The sequence below is a fragment of the Pteropus medius genome, unplaced genomic scaffold, assembly GCF_902729225.1.
Source record: "Pteropus medius unplaced genomic scaffold, Ma_sr-lr_union100, whole genome shotgun sequence".
Lineage (NCBI taxonomy): Eukaryota > Metazoa > Chordata > Mammalia > Chiroptera > Pteropodidae > Pteropus > Pteropus medius.
In genome coordinates, this window is record NW_024345601.1 from 25727 (window position 1) to 38380 (window position 12654).

Genomic DNA, 12654 nt, shown 5'->3' on the forward strand with positions numbered 1-12654 from the left:
GCACTGAGCAATGTACAGGTGCCAAGACTTCAAAGCTTGGATAGAAAACACCAGGTACTCATAGGCTATGTGGGCTGGGGCCAGGAAGTTTCATCTTGTAGATAAGGCTGGAATATTTCTTTCCAGGGCCAGACAAGTGCTTCCCAGCACATTCTAGAGTTGGCAGCACTTGGCCTCCAGCTGATGGAAATCTCACTTTCTCAGCTCTGGTACACACTCTTCCAGTAGATATAGTCAGAATGACTGTGAAGCCACAGGTAGCATATTTATTGATTTTTATTTTTAGATGAAGAAGAAACACACATGGTCTTTCAGACCACACTTCCAGGTGCCACTGGGTAGGAGATTGTGCCCACTGGATCTGATGGCATGTGTCTAATTTAGTTATCCTGAAAGCAGATCCCAGGTAGAAAGTTGAGGCAGGTGGTACACCTGGGGTGGTACCAGGGAGGAGGGAGCATGGGGGGATGTGAGATGGGAGGGGAGAAGGGGCCAACATGAGAGGGAGTGTTTATGAGCAGGAACTGCTGGAGCCTTGTGGGGTTGAGCAATTTGCCCCAGAGCTGCCCATGGCAGGATAAGGAGCCGGGCATCTCTTCGTCGCGCATTCACTTATTCATCATTCATCCACCTGAACCACATGCCTTTTTGAGCCTAGCACTGGGAGTGTGCCTGTATTTTTGTTTTATTTTATTTTATTCATTTAAGATGTAGTTATTCTCTTATCACTGCCCCCGATGTCAAAAGATACTTTCTCAGAGTTAGATTGTAAATTGTCAAGTTTCAAGTTCTTTTCTGCTTTCCTTCTGCCACACCATCATACCATTGCCAATTTCCTGGGCAATTAAAATGATCATGGGACGTGGTTCCATAGTGTAGCAGTTAGCATGTCTGCTTTACATGCAGAAGGTTCACGCCCCAGTGGAGCCACGGTCCATGGTCTACGGCCATGCCACCCTGAACAAGCCCGATGTCTGATCTTGGAAGCTAAGCAGGGCCGGGCCTGATTAGTACTTGGATGGGAGACCACCTAGGAAGACCAGGTGCTGTAGGCATAAATAATAATAAATAATAATAATAATAAAAGAAAAAAATGATCATGAATAATGGCTCCTCCAGTGCCAGCAGACTTAACTGGCATGTGCATGTGTGGTTGTTTGTGTGCCTGCATATGTGATATCTATCTTTGCCTTGAAAAAGATAGCTTTAATGTGCGTATATTTTCAGAAACACTGTGAGGCTGCAATTGATGACAAGCCTTTGTATACAGAGTTCAGCCAAAGAAGTACTTGCCTTACATAAAAGAAAACCACCCACTTCATCTCTAGATTGGCTTGTCTGAGCAAATCAGACACTCAGGATTCCCTTGCATGGTCACTCTATACCATGCCAAAGTATTGCCAATATTCTTCCACATATGTGAATCTGCACCCAGGTGTGTGCAAATTAAATAACATGCAGAAAGAAATTGCCCTGCCAGCTTCTCCCTGCTGGGGAATTGCCACTCTTCCCTAGGGGAGCTCGGGGACTTTGGTGACTGCAATGCTTGGCCATGGAGAGTCTATCCTTACATTAAGTATTATGAGATAGTCTTTATCACATTCAGGTGAAATAAATGTAAAGAATGCCCTGTATAATTTGCATACTCTTGGGGCCATGCACCCCTCTGACCCAGGCAGAGTACCAACAGGAATAAGCTTCAGGTTCTCTTTATCACCTGCACGGCTCTATTTCAGTTTTTCAGTGGGAGGGGGCATCCTACCAAGGTCGAATTTTTTTACTGTTTATTATAATGAAGACTTTCCCTAGGCTTGCCAGGTGTGGAAGCCCACACCTGAACAGGTATCCTCTGAAAATTGGTCCAGAAACTCTACAGCACACTGGGTCAGGGCAGGTGTGGCTTCCATTGTCACATCGACAAGAAAAGGTGCCTTCCAGACTCTCCTGTATTGTCTGCTAAGGGTTCCCAATACTGTGTTGAGAATTTAAATGTGTATTTCTGATCCTTGCATTTTTATAAGGCAGGTATGTTATTCCCATTTTACAGATGATGGGAATGAATCTCATAGATTTTAAGACCTCGGGGTAGAGAATGACAGAGGCAGAGTCTGCTTCTATTTGCTACAGCCTGCATCTCTCGCCTGCCCGGCTCTATTTCAGTTTTTCAGTGGGAGGGAGCATCCTACCAAGGTCGAATTTTCTTACCATTTATTATAATGAAGACTTTCCCTAGGCTTGCCAGAGCAAGCTCCAAAATGTCCTGTCCCCTCCCACTCAAGGCCAGGGGAGAAGGCATGGGTATTGTAGGGGCAAAGGTGATTTTTCACATGGCCTTGGTCTTTCCTTACCCTCTTCCATGTAGATAACTGTCATAGGCAAACAGAGGCTGCTACTTTCATGAAGCTGGTCTCCACTTGAATCAACTCATGGCTTCTCAACCAGGGCCGAGGTGGTCAACCTATCTTCAGTAATTTGAAAAGCTCTCTGATTTCAGCATGGAAGCAGATTTCTCAAATAGTCAAAAACCTTAGAGCTTAAGTACATATCTACTCAGCCAAAGAAGACTTCCTGTTTTTAAGTTCAGGGAGTTTCTTTAAAAACATAAACAAATGAAAGTTAAAACAGTACATATTCCCTAAGAGCATTTTGTATAAAATGTGAATAAGCAACATATGGGCTATGCTTCCTTCAAAATATATACATTTCAGAGGAAAGGGGCTTAGAAAAACACATCCTGGACTTCTGCTGAGTGGAAAAGTATATGGAAAAATTACTGGACCTGATTTTTATATTTTCTTTTAATTATAGCACCTAAATTCAATTTCTGAGGCTGGCATATGTGGATATCCATGTTGAAAAACCAATCTCTGTCCCTGTCCTCATTCCCCCACAGGATTCATGTTTGCTGCTGGCAACTCTTGGCATTGGTCCTAGAATCCAGGCCTGCTGGAACTGGTGGGAGGGAAGGATCCATGTCCTGATTTTCAAGATAAGGAGAGGTACACTTGGAGGGAGTGTCTCGCTCAGAAGGGAGAAGGCGGGGTTTAGTGGGCACTAAGCTGGTCCAGAACAAAACCACCATTGTTTGCCATGTTTCAGCAGCAGTACAATCACAACAGATGGCCCTTCCCAGTAAGCTCTACATCACCCTCCTTTCTGGGCAAGCTCAGCCAGTGTCTGCAGTGTAACCTCCTGTCTGCTGGGGCTGGGTCTTTGCCTTGTCAGAGGTAGATGTGTGCCCAGGGCTGGGGATCTGCTTGTGTAGAGGTTGTGCAATCAGGAAATCGGTCCATCTGTTTTATTAGCCCATCGAACACATTGGGTAAGCAGCTCATTTCAACATCTTGAAGTGACAAGGGAGGAGAATGCAGTGTCTAGCAGGAGGGTGCAAGGCATGAGGCACCAATCAAATCTTGGCTACAAAACAGAATGAATTCCTGTGTCCCTTTGGGGCTCAAAATGTACTGGAGGTTTGTTCTGAGGGGAGAGGGAACATATGGTGCCACCCTAATGCCTACATTCTTCCATAATGTTCTCTGTTTTAATTCAAAATGACTGGACTTGTCCACGTATGTGGCTGGGTAGGGAGCAGCAGAGGTGGAGAGGAGGGTGGGAGCTAACCTAGCTGACCTCTTTCCTTCTTCTTTTTTTGTTGTTCTCTTTCTTTCACCTTCTCTGACCCTTCTTCCCTCCTTGTCTCTCTTTGTTCTGCAAAGAATTCTGAGGTGTCTTAAGTAAGTTTATAAAATATATTCTGTGGGTTCAAGGTCCCTAGATTCATACAGACACATGGTTTATTCTGTGAGTGAGTGTTCCAGCTTCACTTTGCAGGACTGTAGGGTGAGTGTATTCCTGTCACTAGGCTCTGGAAGCCTCATCCTGGAAATACTGCCCCCATCTCTGTATACTGATGTAGCTACTTTCAGATGGTCAGCCTTCCAGAGTTCCACCTCAAGTCCTCCCTGCGTTGCTCTCCAGAAATGTGGGAGCATTATGAGAGTGTATTTGACCATGTGACCTGGCCTCAGGTTGGCCCTTTGATGTCAGTTGGACCCTCTTGGTTAGGCACTGCTCCTGGGCAAGTGCAGGGCTGGCACGGGATACTGGGGTGGTGTGTGGTCTGCTCCTCCCAATGGCCTTAATGGAGAGTGAAGCAAATGCCTCTTGCTCCCAGGTTGGCCATCAGCCTGGACATCTGTCTGGAGAGAGAGGCCATGTGCATGCAGCTCCTCCCTTCTTTTCCTCCTCAGCACTCTCTTCCCACAGTGCCCAGGGCAGGGTGGGTGGCTTTCTACCCTCTTTATGATCACTGAGTCACCTGCTCTACTCTTTTACCCCACAATTGAAACTCCTGGAACATTACTGAAACTTGAACAAAACCATTAAATTAAAGTAATCTTTCTGATCTTCATCTTTGAAAATTAGGGACTTTCACTGGACTTGGCTCCTTTAGCAGTAGCAAAATCAGGTAAAACACCTAGTGGGGACACCTAGTGAGGACACATAGTGAGGATGCCTAGATTTAGGAAGCTGTGGTGAGTAGACCCTCCTCATCACAATGTGGGAGTCCATTCGCTCCCCTGAGTCTGGGTGAGGGGTTAGGAGCAGTTAGAGGTTGGACAGGCTTTGATCCAGCCATATGACGTCCACACAGTTCAGCTCAGAGAGGGCACTGCAGAGGCTCTGAGCCAGTACTGTGGGGCTCACAGGTAGGTGAGAGTGTACAGCTGGGACATTTGAGGGCCAGGGGGTGATTTAAAGTGGGCTTGGGAAGGTTTTGGACCCTGAACAGAGTACAAGTTCTACAGACTGAAAGACTAGCATAGCAGGCTCATATGAGTCATAGTCAGGATTGCCAAATGCCAGGAAGAGTCTTAAAATGCAGACATATAGCCACTTAGACAAAAACATGTGTCCTTGTGTAGTTTACATATAATAACCCCATCCGCTCTCATAGCTTAAAAGATATTCACTGTTTACTCATAAGAAATTCTGGAAGTGGGCAGTCCGGTTAACATGTGGGCTAAAGAGTCAGGTCATGTCTGTCTTAGGTAACCCTGTCTTCGAGCTTGACCTCAGAGCTGCAGTACAACTGCTGTTCCTGTTCCCAGGCATCATGGCCAATGGCGAGCAGACAGAGAGAAATCTCTGGAAGGGAAAAACCTTTCTAGGAAGACCTTGGCAGACCCTGACCCCCATCTCCTGGCCATCCGTAGCTGCAAGGGAGTCTGGAGACACATCTGGGCATTTTAGCCCCTATAGTAGCAAGTGAAGTTGGGAATGGAGGCTGGGGTCAACTGAGAGGGTCTGCCACATAAGAAATGTGGGCATTAAGCCTTACTTCGGGTAGCAAGAAAAGAAACTGGATGCTTGGGTCGATGTCAATGCCGTTGGTGTGCTAGCTGTCAAGGATGAATGCACCTCTGACCTCCAGCTTGGGGCCTGGCATCTATGAGGTGCCAGTTAAGCTTTTCCTGTGTATCAGTTTAGCTCTTCGGACAGGCACTTACTGGGAGTTTCAAAACAGAAGGAGTTCTTGCACTCATGAATTGTCAGACATCAGGGCTTACCCATGTCTTTGGAGCTTCCTCTGACATGAGCATTGGTCTGATGAAGAAGTTCAGAGTGTTCTGCCCACCAAGAGTGCTTAGCAAAGCCCTTCTGACATAAAACACAGTGATGCAATCATCCAAAATTGTGACTCAGGCTTTAGCTTCCTGCTTTTGGCTAAATGAGGGGCCAGTTGTGAGATGAAAGAGCTTCAAAATTATTTTAAAGCTTGAACAATGGTGTCTTTTTTCTTCAAGCTAAAATGACAGTAGGCCAACTTAATTTCTTTGCATTTCTCCAAAGTGTAGCACCTTAGCTCTTCCTGAAGATGATGTCTGGTCATATACTTTTGGAAATATTTGGATTTTTTTCCTAGTTAATGAACACCGTCATTCTTACCCATCCTCTCAGCACACTGCTTACTTGATGTGATATAACTTAAAATATACCAGTATTTATCTGAATCCAAAAGTTTGAGGCAATTTGTTGGAGAGAGGATGCAGGAGATTAGGTTATGAAGACCTGAGTGCTAGATCTGGGGCCCTGTTTCTGTGACTCCTTTCGGAGGCGTTCTTCATGGAGTCAAGTATGGTTTTTAAACTTCTGTTTTCTCACCTGTGAAAAAGGAAAACAACAACTTTGACTCCCTCTTCCTTACAGGTTGTTAGGATCAATTGTGTACTAGTGAGAGACAAAATGTACTACTGTTTTGTAAAAAGAAAAAGCTGTGAATTATTACCCCACTTGCCTGATTGCCCCAAAATTTCCCAACCTGAAAATGCCAACTGAGTTTTTTTCTTGGTTTTCAATTTGAATTCTCCTAACTGACTCACTTTGCATGGAAAAATGCATTTTATCTAGGGATACCAGCAGAGGTCAGCTGGAATAACAAGTAGTAGAAATTAAGGTAGGCGTAGAAGAAAATTCACTGTAGAAATTCCAGAGTGTTCACATCAATAGAAATCATAACCTACACTTTACAATTTACTCTTTTAGGTTCTCCGTTTTATCCAATTATTAGTTTCATGAAAAGGATATAAAATATTTTGTAGGCACATCATAAGCAGAGAAGCTTCAACCAGGAACTCTCAGAGCGGGTCCTGAACCAGAAGCATCATATTCCTTGGAACTTGTTAGAAAGGAAAATTCTCAGCACACCCCGCCACCCCACCTTCCGCCCTGACCTGCTGAGTCAGCAGTTCTGACTCCGGAGGGTGTTGGGGCCCAGATCTGGATTTTAACCAGCCCTGATTCCGATGTGCAAACTCTAGTCTAAAAACTATTAAAGAATGAGGACATATATTATCAAACACTAGAAGAAGTGTGTGTGTGTGTTGGGGGTGGGCGGTTAGGGTGCTTTGTGGTCAGCATTTGCCTTTATATCTCTGTTAATCCTGGCTATCTCTTTCTCCTTTGTTGCCTTGCCCTTAGCCAGCTCTGCTCCTAGACAAAGAGAGCTACAAGCTGCAATCAGGAAACAATGCTTCCTTTCCCGAGGCCAGTGGGGGAAGTGCATCACTCCGAATCATGGAATAACAGGGCCTCCTTCCAGTTGGATTGGACTAACTTAAGTCACGGCTTGCCTAGACCAATAACAACATCCTGTGGGGGGCAGGGAGAAAAGGGAATGCCATGTGTTGATTAGTCAAAGTCCAGACGCATGAGCCAATCAGTGGCAAGAGGATGTGGGCTCCACTTAACTGATGAGACTCAGGCCTGGGGTGGGGTAGGCTAGAGCCCTGAACACATGGGTTCCATCAGGAGGTAGAATCCTGCTGTCTGTGAACATCCTGTCAAGCTCAGTGCCTGGGTTTTTTTCTTTTATGAAATAACTATACAAGCAATTAGGGAATGGTTGAGATGTTTGCATGGAGTTAAACAATATTCTCTCAAATTATTTTTTCTTCTGTTTGTATTTTATAATCATTTTTAATTTTGTTTTTTTCCTTCCCTTTTTATTTTTATGTTATAAAATAGTGGTTTTTTGCTTTTAAGTGTGTAAAAAGTGCAAGCAATATAAAAAATAAAATACAAATCACCCCAAACCCAATCACTCTGAGATGAAACAATTAATAGTTAGTAGTCTTTTTCTTTAGAATTTGTTAATGCTGATGGATACACACATGTACACATGCATACTCTTTCTAATGTTAAACCATCCTAAATTCTTAGAAAATAATAATGTTGACATGGTCTTTTATATTTTTATGTGTTTTGAGTGAATTCAATTTGCCAATATTTTTCTTGGGATTTTGTTACCTCTATATTCATAAAAGATTGGTTTAAAATTTACTTTTTTTTCTTTTCTTTTATTTTTTAGTCTAAATGCATTTTACTTTTTTACATCCTACATGACATGTTTTTCTTAAAAACTATGCCTCTGCTCCAAAAAATCAAGGTCAAAATAAATGAAGAGCTCAAGGTAACATCAGTCTCATTCATCCTAGTCTAACTGTGTGAATGAAAAGCAGCAGCCAGTTATGATGATGACAGGTGATGGATCCAAATTGTTAAATTTGTTAACATTTTTTAAAATTTCTAACCCATCCTTAAAGAAAATTACACATGGGAGTCACACCATCCTCACAGTATTCCAGCAGAGCAATCAGGCCATTTGGATTCACATTTCACAAATAAATAATTGGTAGTTTTTTGAAATTAGCAAGGATGTGCTTGATTTGTTTTGCAGTCCATCATAAAGGTTTTACTCTTTCTGGTCTATGTTCCTCAAGTTTCCCTTTGATTGATTTCATGTAATCTTTGATATACTTCTTGCAGGCTTCTTTTGTGAGGCTGGTTTCCTACAAATGCTGGCTCATGACCATATCAACACCAGTGATTGCTGTGTTCCATACCCTCACCCTCAGGGCCTTCAGTGGAGGCATTCACCAATGAGTCATCAGTGTGACTCTCAGTCCTCCTGACCATCTTCCCTTCCACCTCCAGGCACAGCTGGTCTGCAACCTCCGTTACTTGTAGATGTCGGAGAACATCTCATCATGGCTGATGAGGTCCAGGTAAATGATCATGATGGCAGTTGGAAGGAGACGATAGTGGCACTGGCTTAAGTTTGGAGGGAGTGCGATGCAGCCCAAGTGTCACTTGGGGGTGCGGAAAAGCGATCTACTCTTTTCTTATCAGCATTATATAGCTTACATTTCAAAGCTTTTTGTAAACATTTCCTCTTTTTCTTTTTCTACAACTGTGCTGGCCAGTACAGTAGTCACTAGCTATGTGTGGCTATTAAGCACATGCAGTGTGTAGCTGGTGAATCCTGAGGCATGCTGTATGTGTGCAACACATACTGGCTTTTGAAGATAACATAAAACATGAGATATAAAATAGTTTAGAAATTTCATAATGGACTAAATGTTAAAATGATAATATTTAGATATATTAAATAAAATAGAATTTATTATTGAATGAAAATATACCCATGATCACCTGAAAACAACTTGTGTCCATTTAAAAAACTTCGCTGGAGACAAGAAAGGAATGGAGATAAGAAGAAATAAAGGTATGAAGTGGATATAGTTGAGGGGCTTTGAGCTAGAAAGACCAGGGACACGTGGGTCTGCTGGAAGCTCTCAGGGCCCTCACCTCTTCCCTTCATGAACTGGCTTGTATTTTGGGTCTGATTACAATTCTTAGGAGAAAGAGGATGGTGTCTCCACCCTCACAGAAAGCCTGTACAATGGGCTATATCCTTGGCTTTCAAAGCTGCCATTGGAGGAGACAGTAGGTACTACATAAAAGAAAAACAGGAGAAATCAATGCATTGCAGAACAAACAATTCACTTTCCCTGAGGCATTTGTTTCCTGTGGTGTGGTCACTGCTGAGGTTCTGCAGGCCTATCACTCCGTGAAAGGAGGCAGGAGTAGGCGGCATGCAGCCAAAGATTTTATGACCATGTTAAACCAATTAGTTATATCACACCCAGGTGAACAAGTATAGGAGAGGAGAAATCAAACAACAGATTGTTCATGCAGCTTCTAGAGTAAACAGATTATTTTATTAGACAGTTTATGGATAGCCATTAATTTCTTGCTGGATAATCAAATAGTGAGGGTTTTCTATTTATCCTGAGAGCCTAAATTCCAAACTGATATCATCCTTTCAGTATGAGTGTCGTCATTTCTAGTCTTTATGGACTGCCCTAGGTCAATGAATGAATGAACAACAAGGCAAGATAAAATGAGAACTCAGTCCCTAGAGAGGGCATGACTTTGATCTCCTTTTTTGTACTTTTTGCAAGATATCAATGGTGATAATGTCCTGTGAGCTTAACTCTCTTAGTAGTGAAGTTAATTTCTATTTCTTTTCTTTAGAATTATAAGCTTCAGGAATTAGCTGGCTCTCATTATGGAAGCTGAATATTCTTAAGCAACTCCTGGGGAAAAGAAAGCCAGAATCTGGGCTATGAGCTCAGGGTTGGATCTTAGCCATAGGTGTAACTGGTCAGTTTAGCAAGTTGACCTCTGACATTACAAAGTGGGAATCTTTTGTAAAACTATGTTGAGAAGGAATGAAAGCCCTTTATCAAAAACTCCTTGTGGAGGAGAATGTCAAAGTGCCTGAAATGCCCACTCTAAGAAATGCTTTTCAATCAAGATCCCCAAGACCTCTGGGAAACTCAAATGTTATCTTGTAGGAACAATGACCTTTAATGATTACCCACTGATACCTGAGCTTGAATGAGTTTATAACTCTGAGCACAGGAATAGGTTCCAAGACGGTCTGAGTGCTTTGGGTGAGGATTGGGGCCAGGGAGAGTCTATGGTGGGTGCTCAGCTCTAAGGTTTGGCATGGGGATGGAACAGGGGTCTGGAACACCTGTCCTAGGCCCTTACTCAGCTCCTACTCTGCAACTTTCCTCTGAGGCCAGACTTCATGAAGCTGAGTCCCCATGGATGTAGGTACAGAGGGAGATGATATGGAGGAAAGAGAGGGAGTAAGTTCAGTGAGGGAAAGAACTTGGGCAGTGTATCCTGGAAGATCTTTTCATTAATGCCCAGCTGACAGCTGTTTCTTGTTACATTTTGTGGAAACATAAACTTGGATGCATTTTTAAATGAGATTTTTAGATTTATATTGAGATACAGCTTGATTTATACCTGACTTTCTCTATAGATACCATTAGGCTTCACACTGAGAAAATCTCATACTGAAAATGCAGACTGATGACAATAGCCAACATTAATGAACACTGACTATTTTCTAGGCAATGTGCCAAGCATTTTTCATGTTTTTTCTCATTTTGTACTTTCAGACACTGTGTGATACATATTATTATTGTCTCAAAACATCCATTTTTTCAACAAATTGAGCACCTGCCATGTGCCCTGCATCGGCTCAGGACTGGCTCGTCATGTTAAGTAGGATGGCAGGACACCTGTCTCCATGCTAGCAGGGAAGATGGACTAGGATAGCTGGACTTGAATTTGGTCATGTCAACCACTGAGGTCACATAGTAAGAATTTTCACCTTGGGCTTCTGGGAAGCCACAGGCCACCCTATGCCCACCTTGGCCTCACCCTCAACAAACCGGGAGTGTTATAAACTATAAAGTACCTGGTGTGTGACACTAGGAATCTTTCGCCTAAACTCTTAATCATGGGTGGATCTTTTTGTTTCTATTAATAAATAAGAGCAAACTAATGAATAAACTTTATAAGTTGTAACAACCTCTAACCTTCTGACAACCCAGGCCCCAAGGAGAAGAGAAACCATCTACAGCTTCTCAAAGTCCTCTGTAACCCTCACCCCCAGCAGCTGTCTCCTTGTCTAAGCCTAAATGCTTCAAATCGGAAGATGGGAAGATTCTGAATCCTCGGACATAAAGGGGCAATTCCAAAGCCAATAGGTTCTTCTTCACTCAAGAAGAGGATTGTCCAGGGAGCAGCTGAGGCCACATAATTGATGACACATAATTCAGGTTTAAACAATCTGTGGAAAGGGGACAGGTCAGCCTTTCTTTGAGGTTGGAGCTCCCATTGAGTATTCCCAGTGGAGGATTTGGTTTTGGCTTGGTTAGAGGAAAATTGTTCTTCCTCTCAGCTGAGGGTTCTCCAGTATGAGCAGCATCAGCATGATCTCGAGGGCCTTCACACCAGTTTGAGATTCAGGAATATGGGGAAGGGCCAGAGCTTGCATTTCTGTAGCTTCCCAGGGGATGCAGGTGATACCGGTGGGACCTTACCAGGAGAACCACCCATCTAAGGAGAGATGGGACATATAGTCACCAGATTTTCAGAAAGAGAAATCTAGACAGCCAACAATGATCTCTACCCAAATTTTCTACTCAAAATTTCCACTGCCAATTTTGTCAGAGCAGGGGCTACTATGTAGTTCAGAATCATGGTATCACAGAATGTGAAAGCTAGGTGGGAGCTTAATAACACCATGCCGAGGTCTCTCAACTGTCTCTTAACCCTGGCCAATTACCTGGCAGAGCTTTTGAAACATGCTGACATGTGGGCAGCTATCCCGGTCAGCCAGATAGGAACCTCTGCGGGTGGCCCAGGGAACTGGTCTACTTTAGAAGCTCTGTGGGGCTTTCTCAGTAGGCTGGCTGAAAACCCGGATTTAGTACACAGGTTTGCAAAGTGAGGCCCCACACCACCAACATCACCTGGGAAATTGTTGGAAATGAAAATTGTCAGGCCTCCCTCCAGACCTGCTGAAACTCTGGGGGTTGGGCTACCCACGTGGGTTATAACATATTCTTCAGTGGATGCCAGTGCATGCTCAAGAACATTCCTCATTTTATAGTTGAGAGAACTAAAGGCCAGTGGTTGAAAGTGATCCACATCGCACAACCAGTCGGTGGCAGAGTTGGACTTAGAATCTAGGCCTCCTGACCCATTAATTCTCTCCTGCCACCCTCCTCCGCTTCCTTTCCACATAACTCAGCTCAGGGTTTGGCACATATCAGGGCAGCAAGGCTGGTAAGTACTGATGAGCATTTCCTCACCACCCCTCCATGCATTCACCCATTTCTTTTTCCAGGCTGAGCTGGCCAGCAATGATGCAAAACAAAGAGATAGATCAGCCAAATGAATAAAAAGAGGCCTGGAGACCAGTGGATCGTTAACTTGTGAATA

General features: G+C 43.5%; 2 pseudogenes; one reads left to right on the forward strand and one right to left on the reverse strand.

Annotated features, from left to right (window-relative positions):
• The first annotated feature begins 939 nt into the window (after positions 1-939).
• LOC120612013 (uncharacterized) lies at positions 940-1055 on the forward strand (annotated as a pseudogene).
• A 6938-nt stretch (positions 1056-7993) lies between these two features.
• Positions 7994-8588, reverse strand: LOC120611958 (translationally-controlled tumor protein-like; annotated as a pseudogene).
• Positions 8589-12654: the final 4066 nt, after the last annotated feature.